Here is an 18,720-nt window from a genome sequence, read left to right on the forward strand (position 1 = left end):
TTGTTCAAGAACTCCTCCTAAATGGTAAGAGCTAGGACCTCCAAATTTGGCATGCAGCTTCCTCTTATCAGAACATAAAGCAAGGTCAGGGTTTGGTTGTGCCAGGACAATGGGATGTGCCTGGAATGTAATTGTTTCTCCTAAAATGGAAAGGGAGGGGTCTGGTAGATAGAATGACCACAGGAAGGCAGCAAAGGGCAGAGATGGTGACCATGACATCTATAACCCATTGGGCCAGCAGGGAACAGAGGTGGAGAAATGGACAGCTATATTTTTCAGAAAATTTTTCTGTTTGTGTGTCTGTTTGTCTGTGTAACTGTCCTCCAGCTGGGGGAGATGCTGTGCCCACTGCACTGGCCATGAAGAGGCACTTCTCACCTGGTCCCAAGCTGCTGTGGTGAGAGTTCTGGGATTGTCCTCTCTCCCCGGGGCATCCTGCATACTGAATCCCTTACCCCAGACTCACTCCAGAACAATGATTTAAATGAAGAAAAAAACGAATTTGAATTAAGGACTCAGGCAATGCCAGGTAAATTTTCTAGTATATTATCACTGCAACAAGGAGTCTAAATGTAAGTTATCAAACAAGATGGAACATACAGAAAATGTAGCGTGTAGTTAGATGATGTAAATGTTGCACCAGGATGCACAGTATAGGGTTTTTTTTTTCCGAACAACGTTTCTTTGTGGGAAGGACAAAGAATAGTGAGCCTATGAGCCAAGTGTATTTTGAGGAGGAGTATGAAGGAAACCTGAGTAAGAGGATGTCCCAGGAGGGGGAAGCACATATGTGTTCTGCTGAAATATGATTAGCGACGTCAACATCTCTCTTTGCTCCTCCATCATTTTTATCATCTGCTCCTGGCCCTTTACAATGCGTTCTTCATTCTCATTTCTGTTCTGCCTTTCTATTTTAAGTTTTTCCTTTAGGTTCTCTCTCTTCTCCATGTGTGCTCCTTTTTCTGCCTGTAAAATGCAGAGTATCTCTTGGAACAAATCCTCCTTGCTCTGCCTTGGTCACTTCCTTATCTGGTGGAGGCATTCCACTGGTGTGTAAAAAGTTCTCCTGAAGGCCACATTGGCAGAAGCACAAGAAACAAGTAGAACTATTATTGTTAGTTCAGCGTGTAGTCAACCTGTGGAACTCCTTGCCAGAGGAGGCTGTGAAGGATAGGACTATAATAGAGTTTAAAGGGAAGCTAGATAATTTCATGGAGGTTAGGTCCATAAAAGGCTATTAACCAGGGGATAAAATGGTGCCTCTATTTGTCAGAGGCTGGAGAGGGATGGCAGGAGACAAATTGCTTGATCATTGTCTTCGGTCCACCCTCTCTGGGGCACCTGGTGCTGGCCACTGTCAGCAGACAGGATACTGGGCTAGATGGACCTTTGGTCTGACCCAGTACGGCCATTCTTATGTTAGTTCATGCACAGCATTGAGTCTTTAGAGTAAAATATGCCTCTTTTTACATACAATCACTCTCTTTGTCCCCTGGCAAGCCCACATTTAGGCAAACATACTAAATATGGCGAGTTCTGCCTGAGGAGTCGGAGGGGTTGGACATTCAGAATGGGGCAAAGTGTCTAAATGGTTTTTTAAGACACTCATTACAGGTGACTAGATATAATACTGTAAATTCTGCCACCATTTTCCACAAGTGTGGTCATTGAAGCCGATATCTCACTCCTGATGGTAAACAAAGATGCAAGGATGCATCTCCCATATGCGTGCAGCTTTGAACCCAGTCCCTATGCCGCTCGCCCATGTGCTACTTTGGTCCGTACCCAACTGATTGCCAACTGGGAAAGTTTCCTACAGTAGAGGAAGGAACAAAGCAGCCTGCCAAAGAACCTTTGGCAGAGGATAGGCAAATACCTCCTGGAAAGTTTCCCAGAGATGTCTCTTAAGGATTTCTGTGAAATCTTGGCATGCATGAATGCATTGTTCTGTGCCACTGCTTAACTACACAAGGGAACGTGGGGCACATTGAAAGGCAGCTAGTCTTGTACTTTTCTATCCTTTCACCCACTTCTTGAATATACAGAACAAAGGTGGCTCTACCTCATATAACTGAGCAGCATTGACTCCAAAATATTCCTTTCCAGGATTCTTCTCTCCTGCATCATGTGTGCCAGAGTTGGACTGTTGGGACTGGCTAGACCTCTGAGGAGTAGAAAAGAGGTCCTGACTTGCTGGATGACCCTACTGTGTGTTCCAAGTCATCCTCCAACTAGACCTCCACAACTTCATCCTCAGGATTGGGTCCACTGTCCATGACCTCCAGCGGTGTATCTATGTGGCTCTTTGACATTGAAGTGGCATCGCCATCAAGGATGGCATCCAGCTCTTTGTGGAAGTGGCAGGTCTCTGGTACAGCATGAGAGCAATGGTTTGCCCCCTTGTCTTCTGGTATGCTTGCCTCAGTTCCTTTATCTTTCAACTTTTGACCAGAGTGTTCAGGACAGGCAGTGCGGAACACCTTCTGGAGGCTAATTATTGTGGCATGACCAGCTGTGGTGTGTACACTGACAATCTGTCTATAGAACTTTGCTGCAAAAAAGTTCTATGCCTCTTGTTGAAGGGGTTTTATTTTGTCAGCAAAGCAGAGAGTTTTGTCAGCAGAAGGAGTATTGCAGTGTGTGCACACCACTGTTTTGTTGGTGAAAGCTGACTTTTGTTGACAAAACTGTAGTATAGAGAAAACCTGTATTGAACAGGGTCATGAAGACAAATAAAAACTGGATTGAACGGAGCACTAGAAAGTGTGTTCTGTAGAGCAGTCCTCCATTGCCAGGAGAATGCATTGGGTAATCTAAGAGCATAGCTGAGTTAAGATAGCTGGGGCCTAAGACATAATTTACAAGGGGCATCCTTTCAGAGGTAGCAAGTTTCAGAGTTGAGTAGATGAGATAACTCACACCTCTTTGGGCTTATTGTTTCAGACTGGAAACTCAGGCATATAACAGTTACCCTTGGATCACACTTTTTTAAGGTTTTCTTGTGCCCGTGAGTTCTGGAAACATGTTGGCTACGTCTACACTGGCCCCTAATTCCGGAAAAGTCATGCAAAGCAGGTAAGTCAGAATAGGGAAATCCGCGGGGGATTTAAATATCCCCCGCGGATTTAAATAAACATGTCCGCCGCTTTTTTCCCGGCTTGGGGAAAAGCCGGAAAAAAAGCATCTAGACTGGCGCGATCCTCCGGAATAAAGCCCTTTTCTGGAGGATCTCTTATTCCTACTTTTAAAAGGCATAGAACTTTTAAGTAGGAATAAGAGATCCTCCGGAAAAGGGCTTTATTCCGGAGGATCGCGCCAGTCTAGACGCTTTTTTCCGGCTTTTCCCCAAGCCGGGAAAAAAGCGGCGAACATGTTTATTTAAATCCGCGGGGGATATTTAAATCCCCCGCGGATTTCCCTATTCTGACTTACCTGCTTTGCATGACTTTTCCGGAATTAGAGGCCAGTGTAGATGTAGCCATTTTGTTTAGCTTTTTTGGAAAAACAAAACAAAGTTCTGCTTTTGTGTTCCATAATCTGATGTTAAAGGCATGAATCTGTAGTGTTTTGCCTTAATACACCTCTGCATAGTAGCTTGGTATGTGTTTTCTTATGGAAGTATGGGCCTGTAGTTGGTCATGAACTGCAGAAGCTCTCTAGTTGTTAATTTAAGATTGATTTTTCCTGTGTTCACTTATCCATCTGTTAGGTTTAGGGATATATCAATAAAGTGCTGTTTCTGTAGCTCGGAAGTTCTGATTAATTGTCAAAGCATTAACAATGAGATCCATTTTGTTTCAGAACATAAAAATGAACTGCTTCTTACTTGTAATGTCATGGCTTGTTTCCTTGAACAATAATTGATGTCAATTGCAGATGATGTCCATGAACTTGGAATTGTGTTGTTTACTTGCTAGGGACCTTGAGTGTGTGATCTTCTAACTCAGTCACAGCAGTATGGATTACATGTGTAGTGCAAGTATTGTCAAGGGACATAAATTACAGCAATTAAAATTAGCTAGAGGAGAGAGAATGATGCATTATTAATTGCTGTGGTCATTAAAGGGCTGCAAAGAATCTAAAAGAAAATACAATGTCAATACTCAAGCACCAGAAGTGACAGATCGTGTGTGTGCAAAGACCAATGATTATATTTGGAGCCTGAGGTCATAGAGACATGGACAATTATACAAAGCTTTATGACTCTGCAGGTGGAGTGAAACTCATTCCAACATAGTAACAATATGTTAAAATGGAAATTTTATTATATTTCTACGACAATTATTTTCAGATGCTTACTCTTAGGGCCTTAATAGTATAATTTATTTCTTCCTAAAAATGTTTAGAATGTCTTTCTAGAGAAGTTTTAAACACCCCTAATAGCATTCAAGAAATAAGCCTCCCACCACACACAAACACACACATGCCCTATAAGCAATCTGGCTAATTTAAGCAGAAAATGAACATTTCGTAGTGTAAATATTACAAGGTTTACTGTAACCTGAGTCTATATAAACAAGAATAAATCTTGCCATATTGAAGAATGAAGATTTAATTAAGAGACTCCTTATACCAGAGAAACAAAGACTTGCCAGTGTCGTGCTGAAAAATGACAATCTGATCCATAGGAGTCTCACGGTAATGTAGCTGTATATCACCCATTTAATTATTCATCAGCAGCCTTGTGAGTGAATCTCAGTGCTTCACTTATTACAAGGGAATTCTTTTTATTCTAAATATTGCTTGTCTTAGCTAAGAAATAGTGAATTTGTGGTGCCATAAATGTGATAAAACACTGAAAAAGAAATGTCTTATGTTGGAGAGAAGTTTAATAATTAACTCACGAAGCAAAAAAGCCTATAAGTACCGAAGGTGTTAGGGAAAGGAACGTGCATTTTGGCACATAATGGAAACTTGTGCATATGGTAGCACTGACTAGTGAATTAAAATTCCTAAGCGGCTCTTTACTTTTTTCTCAGTGCTAGGTGTCACCAAGAGGATTTTTTGAGGGCTTATAAATACTTTTGCATTATAGTTTCCAAGAGTTTAGATTTCCAATTCATCTCATTCCCCTCCCTCCTAACCCCCTGCCCCGGAAGTTTAAACACTGTATGTGAATAGCTTTGCTGTGCAGTTCTCAAGGTGAATAGTGTCTGTTGCTTCAGAAAATGTCTGAGTTCAATTACTGTGTTTTTATTAAGGCCTCTTTTAGCTGGTTTACTTTTGGGGAGGAAGGGAGAGAGGGCAGGGAATGGGCCACAGAATTATGGATCAACATGCAGGTGCCCTCAAAATGAACATATATGCATGAACACTGAAAAAGCAGCAAAAATATGCTTCCATGTTTTAACTAGAAGCAACCATACACTGGCTAGTCCTTCTGCAGATAAATAAAGGTTATCATTTGTTTGCCTATATTTGGCTTTGTTATGCGCTGTTCTATTTAGTTAATAGAGTTAATAGTTAGTTAATAGTTTAGTTAATATTTAGTTAATAGTTAGTTAAGCCCCTGAAACAAGCAAGTGCCCTTGCCAAGTGCCAGGCAAGTGCCGGAAGGTATGTAGATGGGGTGGGTTCTGGTGTGGCTTAGGGGACAGGGCATTCGAACTGGAGCTGCGCTGGCACTTGGAAGGAAAATGTACTTACCTGAGAAAAAAATCCAACCCTCATACGCTGAGCCTCATTTATACAGGTTGAATCTCTCTAGGCCGGCACTCTCTGTGGTCCAGCATGATCTTAGTTAGCTGGATGTCCACTTGTCATGGGTGTGGCCAAGTTTCCAGTGGTCCCATGAAGTTTGTTGACAGCCACCAGTCCTGCTCTCAGTGTTTTGTGCTGTTAGCTCTAATTTACCCATAAATGTCTTCTAAAAGCCCAATAAGTCGTAGAAGTGATGGTAATGCTGCTAGACAATATTGACCTTCTGTGGTTTGGCAAATTCTCAGGTTTGGCACCAGTCAAGTCCCGAGGGTGCTGGGCTAGAGAGGTTCAGCCTGTACTCGAAAGAACTAAGGCAAAAGTCTGTGGTATAGTATGACATTTTTCTCATTAGGTCTAAGGTTCCCTATCCTCTATATCAGTGGGAGAATAGTCTTTCTTACCTTGTTGAAGGACAAAAGGCAACACCAAAGAACCATATGTAACTACCACCAGGCGGAATGGAACTCAGGACCTCTGAAGTGGAGTATAAGAGCCTCTATCCTCTGAGCTAAAAGTCAGCTGGTTCCCAGCCCATGCTGTAGAGGTCTCTTGATCTTAACTCTTGCTGTGGTCTAAGTACCACTTGCACTGCTCAGTAACAACACTAGAGGGCTACGTCTACATTGGCATGATCTTGCACAAGAACTCTTTTGGGGAAGAGTTCTTGTGCAAAAACTCTTCCAGAAGAGAGCGTCTACACTGGCATGTGCTTTTGTGCAAGAGATGTGCTTTTGCACAAGAGCATCCTTGCCAGTGTAGACACTCTCTTGCGCAAGAAAGCTCTGATGGCCATTTTAACCATAGGGCTTTCTTGCGCAAGACATTAATGTTCCCTGTCTACACTGGCCTCTTGCGCAAGAACAGTTGCGCAAGAGGGCTTCTTCCTGAGCGGGAGCATCATTGTTCTTGTGCAAGAAGCACTGATTTCACACATTAGAACGTCAGTGTACTTGTGCAAGAACTCGCGGCCAGTGTAGACAGGCAGCAAGTTTTTGCGCAAAAGCACGTGCTTTTGCGCAAAATTGCACCAATGTAGACACAGCCCAGGTGTGTGGGTTACATACTTCCTCTAGATGAGGAAGTGCATCCTGAGCTTCAGAGACCCAGTTGAGATCCTGGATGAGTCCCACAGGGCAGATTTGAATCTGGGACCTCTGAAGCAGAGTATAGGAGTCTCTACCCTCTGAGCTAAAAACCAGCTGGCTTCCAGTCAGTGCTGTAGAGGTCTCTTGATCTTAGCTGTTGCTGTGGTCTAGGTACCACTTGCATTGGTCAGTAACCACGCTAGGGCTATGTCTACACTCGCGGTTTCTTGCACAAGAATCTGCAGAGCGTCCACACTGCCCACTCGCTCTTGCACAAGGAAATTTACAGTACGGCGTGGTAAGAGAGGGCTCCTTGCGCAAGCGCTACACTCTTTTTTATCAGGTGTAAGCCCTCTTGCACAGGAGCTCTTGCGCAAGAGGGCAGTGTGGACGTTCAGCAGGGATTTCTTGCGCAAGAAAGCCTTATGGCTAAAATGGCCATCAGAGCTTTCTTGCGCAAGAGAGCATCCACACTGCCATGGGAGCTCTTGCGCAAAAGCACAGCTTCCACATGGCAGCGTGGATGTTTTCTTGCGCAAGACTTCTTGCACAAGAAACCTTGCGAAGCTGCCGATGTAGACATAGCCTAGGTGTGTGGGTTACACATAGGGGTCAGCTCATAAGGAAGATATGTTCCAATCATCTCTGTGGTAGTTCACGCTGGTCTTTTTATCTCAGAGTCTCTGGGTTAAAGTATAATAAATCAAGCACTTAAAATACAAGAAAACAGGTTTTTCTGAGGGTGGGGGGAGGGGGCTCAAGAGCAATCCAGGTGAGCTGGCTTCACTTGCACATGCTGCTTTTAGTAGTGTGAATACTGACCATTTTGTGTTCACGTAGGCAACTTATTAAATGTAATAGCAAGATAATTGTGTTCTGTTACTGCAGCAGAGTGCACCTCATGACTTCTGATTGCAACAAAATCAAAGAGCATCACTACACACACAGAACAGTAGCTATCATAAAGAAAAAGGTTGAGTCTCTTAGTTTTCCAAAGTTACCACGTCTTTTACTGGGAAGATTTAAAATCATTTAGAGCATGAATGTGGGGTTCTGAATGCGGGATTGTAATAGTATCACCAAATACATATTTTTAAAATTAAATCTCTAAAATTCTGGATTTTAACAACTGTTTGGCCAGAAACATCCATTTGTAAAAATCAGGAAAATATCTGAAGTAAATGGTGCAGAATTCTGTGTGTTTGAGCCTCACCTACTACTCAGTAGAAGAATAGCCATGTGACAGCATTGTGTACAAAAATGGAGTCAAACCTGTTTATCTCCCCACAGTCTCTATGCTGGAGCAAGATGCAGTAGCAGTGTCAGTCAGCTGGAGTATCCAGAAACACTCCTACTAAGCTCACGGAAGAGGCCAATCACACCAGGGTTGTAAGGAAATGCAGGGTACCTGGGATGCTTGTGAAAACCAATCTCAATTTGCACTAAGCATGTGCCATCTTCTCACAGCCTCTAGGTGCTGTCTGGACTACACGTGTCCCCACAGAGAGACTGAACATCATCCATCCCAGGGCAACAGGACCTTTCTGCAATTGCTTGCCTAGCTACTCTCAAAATATGACTCCCGTAGGAAGCCAGGCAGTGCAGAGGAGGAAGCAATTTGGCTAAAATGCAGAGAGGTGAGAAATGGATGTGTGTGGGGAAGAACAGGAATAGATGAGGGGGAGCAGATGGAGGGGAGGCAAATAGTATGTGATTGCATAATTACAGACAGGATCATCATAACACATACGCATAAGGAGTCTGAATTAAGATTACACACAGGCATTTAATTCTGGAACTTCCTAACTTTTGACTTTGCAACCTTAGCACTCCTCTAATGTAGGGCTGCTATTTAAATGTAATTACTAATATAAATTTGTTGGGGTTCACAGCAGTGGCAAATAAAATGATGGTGCTCCTGCTTAAAGAAGCTCACAGTCCAATCCACCACAGTGTGAGTGACTGACCGCAGAAAGAAAAAATGTTAGGGACAAGAGTCCAAGACTTTGAAAAACGGCTAGTGATTTTAGGTACCAGTTTTAATGTGCTCAACTGGAGGTGCCTTTTAAGGGGAGCCTGACTTTCAGACAGTGCTGAGCACCATCTCTGAAAATTGAGCCCTCTCCTCCTCCACACCGTGTATATGCATCTAGAGATTCATCATTGCTGATCTTCCCTTCCTAAATAACTGTGTCATATATCACATTTTGAAAGGTCAAAGCCTTCTGTGTAAAGAAGTTTGCTATAATCTTCATTTAATTATGTGGCTTTATTGTTCCCCAGAAATGTCTCCACCCTTTATCTTGAAATTTTCATTTGCTCTGTTTTTGGGGGGCAGGGAGTCTGTCTTTTCTGTATCCGTAGAGACAATTTTTCAGTAACTCAGTGGCTGACACACCTTCAGTTATTCACTCCCACCTCGAATGTGGAAGTTTGTTAGAAATGTTTGTCATTCTAAATAATTTGCAGTTGAGTTCTGCCAAAACATCTTATTTTAGTCTCCAATTGGAGACATCAAAATGGGCTCTGGCAGATGACATGAATTTCCTCCTGCAGATTAAATCTAGAATAAACAGCCCTTGACAGATAATTAGTGTAGACTAGTACTCTTGACTGAAATATTATTGGTAAAATTGGTGACTCACATTTTCCGCCCTAACAGGAGGTAATTTTTTCAGTTTCAAGAATAGATATTTCTATATCCTGGAATATCCAGTGATTAGTAGGGGTTTTTTTCCTCCTGTTTGTTTTGGCAGTTGAGGATAAGAGCTGAGGGGGAATTGATGATATACTGACCAATAAGATGGGTTATGATTGGAATTACCCAGCAGCATTGCACAACAATGCCTATGCTGCTGAATTCGTGGCTTGATGTATGTCCATAGCTCATAATTGATTGTATGTGAAATATGCTGAGTTGAAGCAAGGTTATTGGACCAGATTCTCCACTGCATCATAGCAGTTTTACACTAGTGTGTTGCTTTGGTCATAGGAGTCACTCCTGGCATATTAAGCCAATTGCCTGTCTCCTCTTTTACAAACAAAGAACAAAAAATGTTATCTGGTTTGATAGTAAGAACTCTGGACAACTTAGGAATTAAGAAGGCCCCCAGATAGAGAAGATGCTGAGAAGGAAAAATAATATTGTATTTCAACATTGGAAGGGGTGTGTGGAAGGTGAGGTGTAATAGTGTTTTCACTCCCAAGTTCCAAAAAATGTAGCACAGGGCTTCATTGTAATAGGACATAGACATGGGGGTAGATCTTCAACTGGAGTGGACTGTCATAGTTCCATTAAAATCTCTTTAGTAGAGCTTATGCCAGTTCACATCAACTGAGAATCTGTCTCAGAAGTTGAAGGAGGAATCTCAAGCTCCAGGTTTTTGGAAGGAGTTATCTTTCTTTACTCTTGTTTTCTTAATATTTGGAAACAATCCCTTATTTCATTGGCAAGAAGTAATTCTTCAAGGGTACGTCTACACTACAGAGTTATTTCGAAATATCTAATTTTGAAATAGTTATTTCGAAATAACACGTCTACACAAAAAATGCATTTTGAAATAGCATTTGGCTATTTCGAAATAGCGCGTCCACTCTGAGTGGGCACTGAATCGTATTTAAGGCCGGCCTGAACCAGTTTTGGCAGGGCATCAGGTCAGGAGTTACTTTGTGTGGCTGCTGCCTGAGGCTATCTGAGGCTTATGCTTAAAGGGACCCCCCTGGACAGCCAGTTCTCAGGTTTCCCTGCTTGCTTGCCTACCTTGATGAGGGACAGCAAAGCATATTTTACTCTGCATGCTCTTGTTGCCCTCACTAGGGACACTACAGTACTCTGCAACATGGAGCCAGAGCTGGGCACTCTGGTGCTTCTCTTGGATGCGTTGCTGTGAGCCTGGCTGCACTTTCTGTAGGCTGCCATCCGGGAGGTCCATCGGGGGGCTGTCAGTATCCAGGAGGCCCTGCGGGAGAGCTTCCACCCTGAGCACTAAGAGCCTCCCTGGTGTGCCCCACTGGGGGCTTGTGCCTTATTCCTCCCCCACGTCCTTCCACTTACCCCTCCCTAACCCCCCTTCCTGATATCAAATAAAATACACGGATTTTCATGAACACAAACTTTCTTTATTTAACAAAACTGGGGGTGGGGAATGAAACTCTGGTGAGACTGGGGAAAGGAGGTGGGAGAAGGGAGGAGAGAAGGTGGGAGAGAGGAGGGGGAAACCTGAGAGGAGGGAGCTGGAAGAGGGAAGCAAGGGGAAGAAGGGGGAGGGGAAGCTCAGGGTTGGGGGACTCGCCAGGCCAACTGTCTCCCAGCACCGCAGGTGCAGAGGCCTTGGTGTCCCCGGGGGCATGGGGAGGACAAGGAGGGTGTGGAGGGAGAAGTGGGAGGGGGAGAAGGAGTGGGAGGAGGAGCAGTAGCTGGGGAGGCATCAGGCACTGGAGCGGCAGGAGGCAGCACGCTCTGCACCAGGGTCTGCAGGTGCTGGCAGATGGAATGGCCCTGGGCAAGCTGCTCCCACCAGAGCTGAAGGTCTTCTTGCACCCAGTGCTGCAGGGTGCGGTGCAGGACTCACAGTGCCCCCAAGTGCTGCTGTTGGTACCCCTCCATTGCACGGATGGTCCTGCGGAGCCCTTGGGTGTAGGAGCATGTCCCGGGTGGTGTGGTGCGCCCTGCATGTGCAGCTGGTGTGGTTGTGGAGAAACAAGAGAAGTGGTCAGTTATCCCTGGGGACACAGTGGGTGAAGCCTAGCCCCCCTCTACAAGGTGAGGATGACCGTTCCCTGCATGATCAGAGCCAATGTGCTTGCACAGGAGCCATGTTCAGAATGTCCTGCTATCCCTGGGAGTGGGAACTGCCCCAAGACTGCACCCATGCCTCTGTGCTGTATATATTGTGGGGGAGGGAGGGAGATGACCCCTGCCTCTGTGTAGAGTGGCCTTGTGGAGGGAGGGTATCCTGCAGTGTCCCACCCCGGAGCCAGGAGAATGTCATGCCTCTTCACACACGCATGTGGCTAACAGGGTAAGGCCCCTGTGTGGCAGCCAGCTGGGGCCACATGCCCAGGGGAGGCATGGCACATGCTTGCACATGCACAGGTTGCTGCATGATCGGTAGACAGCAAGGCCCACATGCGCAGTCCCTGGTTTCCGTACCCCTCCCCTCACATAAAGGGACAGTGATGGCACTCACTGTTGTTGCCTCCCTGGCCTCAGATGACACCGGCCACAGGTCTGCTGGGTGGCTTGGGGGGTCTCTTCCTCCTCCTTCTCGATGTCCTGGTCAGGGCCCTCTGCCTCAGGGTTGACAACCACCTGGGGGGCATGGAACATCCCACCTCCCAGGACGCGGTCCAGGGTGTTGAAATAGGGGCAGCTTGGTGTGTGTGCTCCTAGTTGGGAGCTGCTTCCTGTGGCCCTGGCATATGCCTGCTGAAGCTCTTTTATTTTCATCCACACCTGCTCGTGGGTGCAGATGTGGCCTTTGCTAGCCATGCTGGCAGCTATCCTGCCATAGACAGCCGCATTCCTCCGTCCAGTGCATAAATCATGGACCGTGGAGGATTCCCCCCAAACCTGAATGAGGTCCATGATCTCTGCACTGGACCAGAAAGGTGCCTGCCTTTTCCGGCCTCTTGCAGGCTCCTGGGAGCTGGCAGACTGCTCCTGGGGAGCGGTGGAGGGCTGACTGCCGGTGGCTTGCTGGCTCATATTGGGGCCATCGGGTAAGGGACAGGACAGACTGTTTGTTGGGCTGGCAGGCTTGGAGCTGGCACAGGCACTGTGGCCAGACTACATCCCTTTAAGGGCTCCAGGGAGGAGAGTAGTTTTCTTGGTTGTGGCCAGAGTGGCCAGCAGGGCACCCTGGAAAGGGCTGGAAGCCCTCTATTTCGAAATAAGCATCTACACAGCACTTATTTTGAAATAGCAATTTCGATATTGGCATTATTCCTCATGGAATGAGGTTTACCAATTTCAAAATAAGCCCTCCACTATTTCGAAATAGCTGTTGGCTTGTGTAGATTCTAGTGAAGTTATTTCAAAATAATGGCTGTTACTTCAAAATAACTTTGCTGTGTAGACATACCCCAAAGGAATAGCAGTGGTAATAATATTTAGCCTTAATAAAGCATTTCACATCTTCAATAACTGTACAAACAATTCAGCCAGTAATTATTAATATCCTCACTTTGCAGATAGGGAAGCTGAGAGAGAGATCAGTAGCTGATTTTTAGAGGTGTAGTGTACATACAAATGCCACTGATTTCAGTGGAGTGCTTAGCTTTCAGGCCATGAATACTCCAGATAAGAGGAGTTGGTATTAGTGCAAGATTAGAATTCAAAACTTCTGGCTTCCAGACCTTCCTCTTTGTGTAAAAACAGGTCCCTGAATTATGTTATTAACTATTTTTGAATCCCTCAGTGTGCTAGGTGTCCAAAAATGTGCTATTTTACTCACTGTCATTGTGGTTTTTTTCTTTTCTACAGGCAGTCCCCAGGTTACGTACAAGATAGGGACTGTAGGTTTGTTCTTAAGTTGAATCTGTATGGGTATGTCTACACTACAATGTTAGCTCGAACTAACAGACGTTAGTTCGAACTAACTTTCATAGGCGCTACACTAAAATGAAAATGTAATTCGAACTAACGGAGGGCTTAGTTCGAACTAGGTAATCCTCATTCCACGAGGATTAAGCCTAGTTCAAACTAGCTAGTTCGAATTAAGGGGTGTGTAGCCCCTTAATTCGAACTAGTGGGAGGCTAGCCCTCCCCAGGTTTCCCTGGTGGCCACTCTGGCCAACACCAGGGAAACTCGTCTGCCCCCCTCCTGGCCCCGGACCCCTTAAAGGGGCATGGGCTGGCTACGGTGCCCGTGCCAGGTGCAAGCCTGCCAGCACCCAGCCAGCAGACCCTGCACCTGGCATGGAACGAGCCACCCACCCAATCCCCTCCAACCCTTCCCCTCTTCCCAGGATCAGGCTGGCGGCTCCCGGGAGCTTGCCCAGGACCGCAAGAGGTGGGCACCCACCTGAGCTAGTGCGGACATCGTGGACCTCGTCCACGATCTCCGCACTAGGCACAGGAAAGTGGCTGGCTTGGGCAGGAGAGCTGCCAGCCTGGCCACCCAGGAGCAGGTGTGCAAGAGAATCAAGGGGGTCCACTGAGACCCCCGACCCTGAGCCCTGAGCTTACAATGGCCGTCCTGGGTCAGACCAAAGGTCCATCTAACCCAGTAGTCTGTCTTCCGACAGCGGCCAACCCTAGGAACCCTGGAGGGGATGGACCGAAGACAGTGACCAAGCCATTTGTCTCATGCCATCCCTCTCCAGCCTTCCACAAACCTTGGGCAGGGACACCACTCCTACCCCCTGGCTAATACCACTCCATGGACCCAACCTCCATGACTTGATCTCACTTCCCTTTAAACTCTGTTCCAGTTCTAGCCTTCACAGCCTCCTGCAGCAAGGAGTTCCACAGGTTGACTCTTTGCTTTGTGAAGAAGAATTTTCTGTTACTAGTTTGAAGCCTGCTACCCATGCCTTTCCTTTGGTGTCCTCTAGTCCTTCTTTATGGGAACTAATGAAGAACTTTTCTGTATGCACCGTCTCCACCCAACTCCTGCTTTTAGAGACCTCTATCCTGTCCCCCCTCCGTCTCCTCTTTTCTAAGCTGAAAAGTCCCAGTCTCTTTAGCCTCTCTTCATATGGGACCTGTTCCCAACCCCTGATCATTTTAGTTGCCCTCCCCTCTCCCAGCCTCTCTCTTCCCCTTTCCCACCTCTCCCCCAGTTTTGTTCAATAAAGACAGATTCCATTTTGGAAGATACGTTATCTTTATTTTGTACATCAAGAAGAGGGGCTAGGGAAGGGTAAGTGGAAGGAGGTGAGGGAGGAATGGGGCATGAACCCCCAATGGGGAGGACTGGGCTGGCTCCGCGGGCTTCTGGGGGTGGAAGCTCTCCTGCAGCCCCCCAATTGCCCCCTCTGCCCAGATGGCAGCCTGTGGCAAGTGCAGCTGGGCTGATGGCCGAGTGCTTTGATGTGCCCAGTGTGGGCACTCAGGGCACTCCAAGCCAGGACTGCTTTGCAAGCGGGGCACCCCTGAGAACTGTCTGTCCGTGGTGGGGGTCGGGACCCTTTAAGTACAGCCCTCGGCTAGCCTGAGACAGCATCTCCACGCTCTAAGTCCTCCTCTGATGCCCTGCCGGCACTGCTTCCGGCCATCCTTAACCCCGCTTCAGGGTCCACTTAATGTGGACGCGCTAGTTCGAATTAGAAAAACGCTAATTCGAACTAGTTTTTAGTTCTAGATGCGTTAGTTCGAATTAGCGCTGTAGTGTAGACATACCCTATGTAAGTCGGAACTGGCGTCCAGATTCAGCCGCTGCTGAAACTGATCTGTTTCAACAGCGGCTGAATCTGGATGCCAGTTCTGACTTACATACAGATTCAACTTAAGAACCCCAGGCCTCCCCAAGTCAGCTGCTGCTGAAACTGATCAGCGGCTGATTCCAGGAAACCGGGGGCAGAGCAACTCTGCCTCAGGCTTACTGTAGTCAGCCGCTGGTCAGTTTCAGCAGCGGCTGACTTGGGGACGCCTGGGGCAGAGCAGCTGGGGTGCTGCTGGGTTGCTCCAGTAGCGCCGTTCCTCGGCGCTACTGGAGCAACCCAGCAGCACCCCAGCTGCTCTGCCCCAGGCGTCCTGATTCAGCCGCTGCTGAAACTGACCAGCGGCAGCTGAATCAGGACGTCTGGGGCATAGCAGCTGGGGTGCTGCCGGGTTGGTCCAGTAGCGCCGAGGAGCGGTGCTGCGGGACCAACCCAGCAGCGCCCCAGCTGCTCTACCCCAGGCATCGTGGGCAGAAAAGCCTGGTCTGCTGCGGGGGAGGGGGCACTAGCTGCGCCTTCCATCCCCCCCTCCCCCCAGCAGACCAGGGAGACGCGGAGCAAAGCCGCGGAGGACGTTCGCAGCGGGACAGCCCAGGTGCGCCGCGGCTGTCCTGCTGCGGGTGTCCTCTGCGGCTTTGCTCCGCATCTCCCTGGTCTGACCAGCAGACCAGGGAGACGGGGAGCAGCTTTTTTCGCCATGGAGAATGCGGGCGGCGGGACCGCGGCTCATCTGGGTGTCCTGCCGCTCCCGTCCTCCAGGGTGAGAAAAGCCCCGTTCGTAACTGCGGATTCGACATAAGGCGGATCCACGTAACTCGGGGACTGCCTGTATTATTTTTTGCATTGTTACTGTGTCCACATCTATACATGTCAACGAACACTTAAAAGTAAGCTCAGAGAATATGTCCTTATTTCCTTTTTAAGGAGAGAAAAATCAAGAGTTCCTTCTTCTGAGTTCAGGTAATTTGAAAACTGCAGCTAAAAGAAGAGCTTTGGTACTACTATGTGCAATAAGGACAGGCTAACTGCTTTCCCAAGTAATGAGAATGTGAAGCGACTCAGAGAAAAGTGATGGCAATGATTAATTCTCTGTTGATGTGAATGACCTTGTTTAACTTTGTTCAAGAACTCGTCATAGTTGCAGTCAGGTGGCTCATTCAAGCAAAGGTCTATCAATCAGACAGTAATTTAAAGATGCTTGTTTGATGTGATTGTTCCTCCCTTGGCCTGGACTGAATTGTGGCTAGTTGGGTGACTAAAGTGATGAGCATTATATGCTATAACTGTGTCCAGTGGGACCAGGAGCAGCTCGAGGCCAGCTGCAGCAGCTGGCGCCCCAGGCGGAACACGCGATCGGTGCCCCACCTGCAGGACTGTCAATGGACTGACATCATCATCGGGTGCCCCGGGCACCCTGTGATGTCATCATCGGGCACCCCGGGTAGCGGCACCCTAGGTGGCAGCCAAGTCTGCCTATAGTCACGGGCTGCCCCTGAGAGGGACCAAATATGATATGGGTACTTGAGCCCATGGGATTATCAGTGGGGCTGTAGTGAGGCAGACTTCACAGGGACTAAAAGGTGACCATTGTACCCGCAGCACCAGTGCTATGCACACAGATTTCTCTTACGGGGTGGGAAGAATGAGCACAACTTAGAGTAATGAAGTCTACAGAGTCAACTCACTCATTGCACCATAATTACAGGCAAAAACCCACTGAAAAAACATAGACTAGCCGGATTGCTCATTTTGTGCCTCTGCTGGGAACAGTGTAGTGGATCCTCAGTGGGCTGTAGAACCTCTTTGGTAAATGATTCAAGAGCTTCAGAAAAGGGCTTGATTTGTTTTTCCATTGCTTCTGACAAGGAACCACATTCTGTCAGGTGGGGTATGTCTACACTACCCCGCTAGTTCGAACTAGCGGGGTAATGTATGCATACCACACTTGCTAATGAAGCCCGGGATTTGAATTTCCCGGGCTTCATTAGCATAAGCGGGGAGCCGCCATTTTTAAATCCCCGCTGCTTTGAACCCCATGTAGCGCGGCTACACGGGGCTCGAACTAGGTAGTTCGGACTAGGGTCCTATTCCGAACTACCGTTACTCCTCGTGAAACGAGGTGTACCGGTAGTTCGGAATAGGCACCCTAGTCCGAACTACCTAGTTCGAGCCCCGTGTAGCCGCGCTACACGGGGTTCGAAGCAGCGGGGATTTAAAAATGGCGGCTCCCCGCTTATGCTAATGAAGCCCGGGAAATTCAAATCCCGGGCTTCATTAGCAAGTGCGGTATGCATACATTACCCTCCTAGTTCAAACTAGGAGGGTAGTGTAGACATACCCGTGCACTGGTATGCTCTGCTGAAGTCAACAGAATAGTACTGGTCTAACTGAAGGCAACAACAGCTAAGCAATAACAAGGCAAAGGTTATAAGGCTGGCAAAGAAAGGGCAGTGATGATTCTATGAAAGAACTACAGGAACAAGTTGTGTTCCTTTTTACGTTTGGAAGACAACAGATTTCTCTCCATTTTTGCCTTTAAATAAGAGAACTTGTATAACTGCAAAAAACCTGGACATATTTAGCTATGGTTGGATCTATTTTCACTTTTTCCTCTCTGTTGTATAAAGTGGTATGTGATCAGTGTTGCTGTATAACACTCTGGCTGTGTCTACATTGGCATCCCTTTCCGGAAAAGGGATGCTAATGAGACCAGTCGGAATTGCAAATCCGTGGGGGATTTAAATATCCCCTGCGGCATTTGCATTTACATGGCTGCTGCTTTTTTCCGGCTCGGGGTTTTTGCCGGAGAAAAGCGCCAGTCTAGACGCGATTCTCCGGAAAATAAGCCGTTTTCTGGAGGATCCCTTATTCCTACTTGAAAGTACTTGAAAGTGTCTCATTAGCATCCCTTTTCCGGAAAGGGATGCCAATGTAGACACAGCCTCTGATTTGGGGTTGAATGTATCATAAGTGTGCAGATTTATGGTAGAATACTTTGCCAGGTGTTATAGGAAAGTTATGATTTTAGTTCCTTCTCTCCCGCCGTCCCCTCACCTCTGTATTTTTGGGACCCAAGAACAAAGACCAGAATTTTTTTTTTTTTACTTTGTTGGCTTATAAGAAGCAAGCCTGCTTAGTAAAACATTACAGTGTGTTCTACCTTATTTACATAGGTTTGCCTATTGAAATGCTACAATAAAGGCCTTTATTTTGGGTGAAGATTAATTGTAGACAAACAAGATATCCTTCAGTTTGAATTAAATATTCTAACACTCCACTGGCAGAAAATGCCTTGCATTTTTCTTCTTGTTGAAGTTTGAATTTGTAAAACTCCCTCCATCAGCTCAGTTTAATCTTTCCCAGAAACATTTGTTTGCTAAGCAGAGCCCTGCTTCATAGTTTATGGTCTCCTGGGGGTATCTACTTTAATTTTCAGTTTATTATAATTTGCTTTCTTTGTTGACTTTTCATTTAATCATAACTTGGGATATTGTCTGGCTATTTCCCAAGGTTTGCAGCCCTCCTGCCCTGTGCATTGTCACTTTTGATT

At 46.6% G+C, this 18,720-nt stretch overlaps 1 protein-coding gene across 7 annotated transcripts in view; it reads left to right on the forward strand.

Moving 5' to 3' along the window:
* The window catches only part of SULF2 (sulfatase 2), a 322,126-nt gene that overhangs the window by 149,042 nt on the left and 154,364 nt on the right, over positions 1 to 18,720 (forward strand). The window contains exon 1 of one of the 7 annotated variants that reach the window (XM_014578120.3): positions 8,403 to 8,422. The exons of the other annotated variants lie outside the window; for them this stretch is intronic. The gene's annotated coding sequence lies outside the window, so the exon portion shown is untranslated. Of the gene's footprint in view, positions 1 to 8,402; positions 8,423 to 18,720 lie in introns of those variants that run through there. 7 annotated transcript variants of the gene reach the window in all.

This window comes from Pelodiscus sinensis, chromosome 18 (genome assembly GCF_049634645.1).
Source record: "Pelodiscus sinensis isolate JC-2024 chromosome 18, ASM4963464v1, whole genome shotgun sequence".
Classification (NCBI taxonomy): domain Eukaryota; kingdom Metazoa; phylum Chordata; order Testudines; family Trionychidae; genus Pelodiscus; species Pelodiscus sinensis.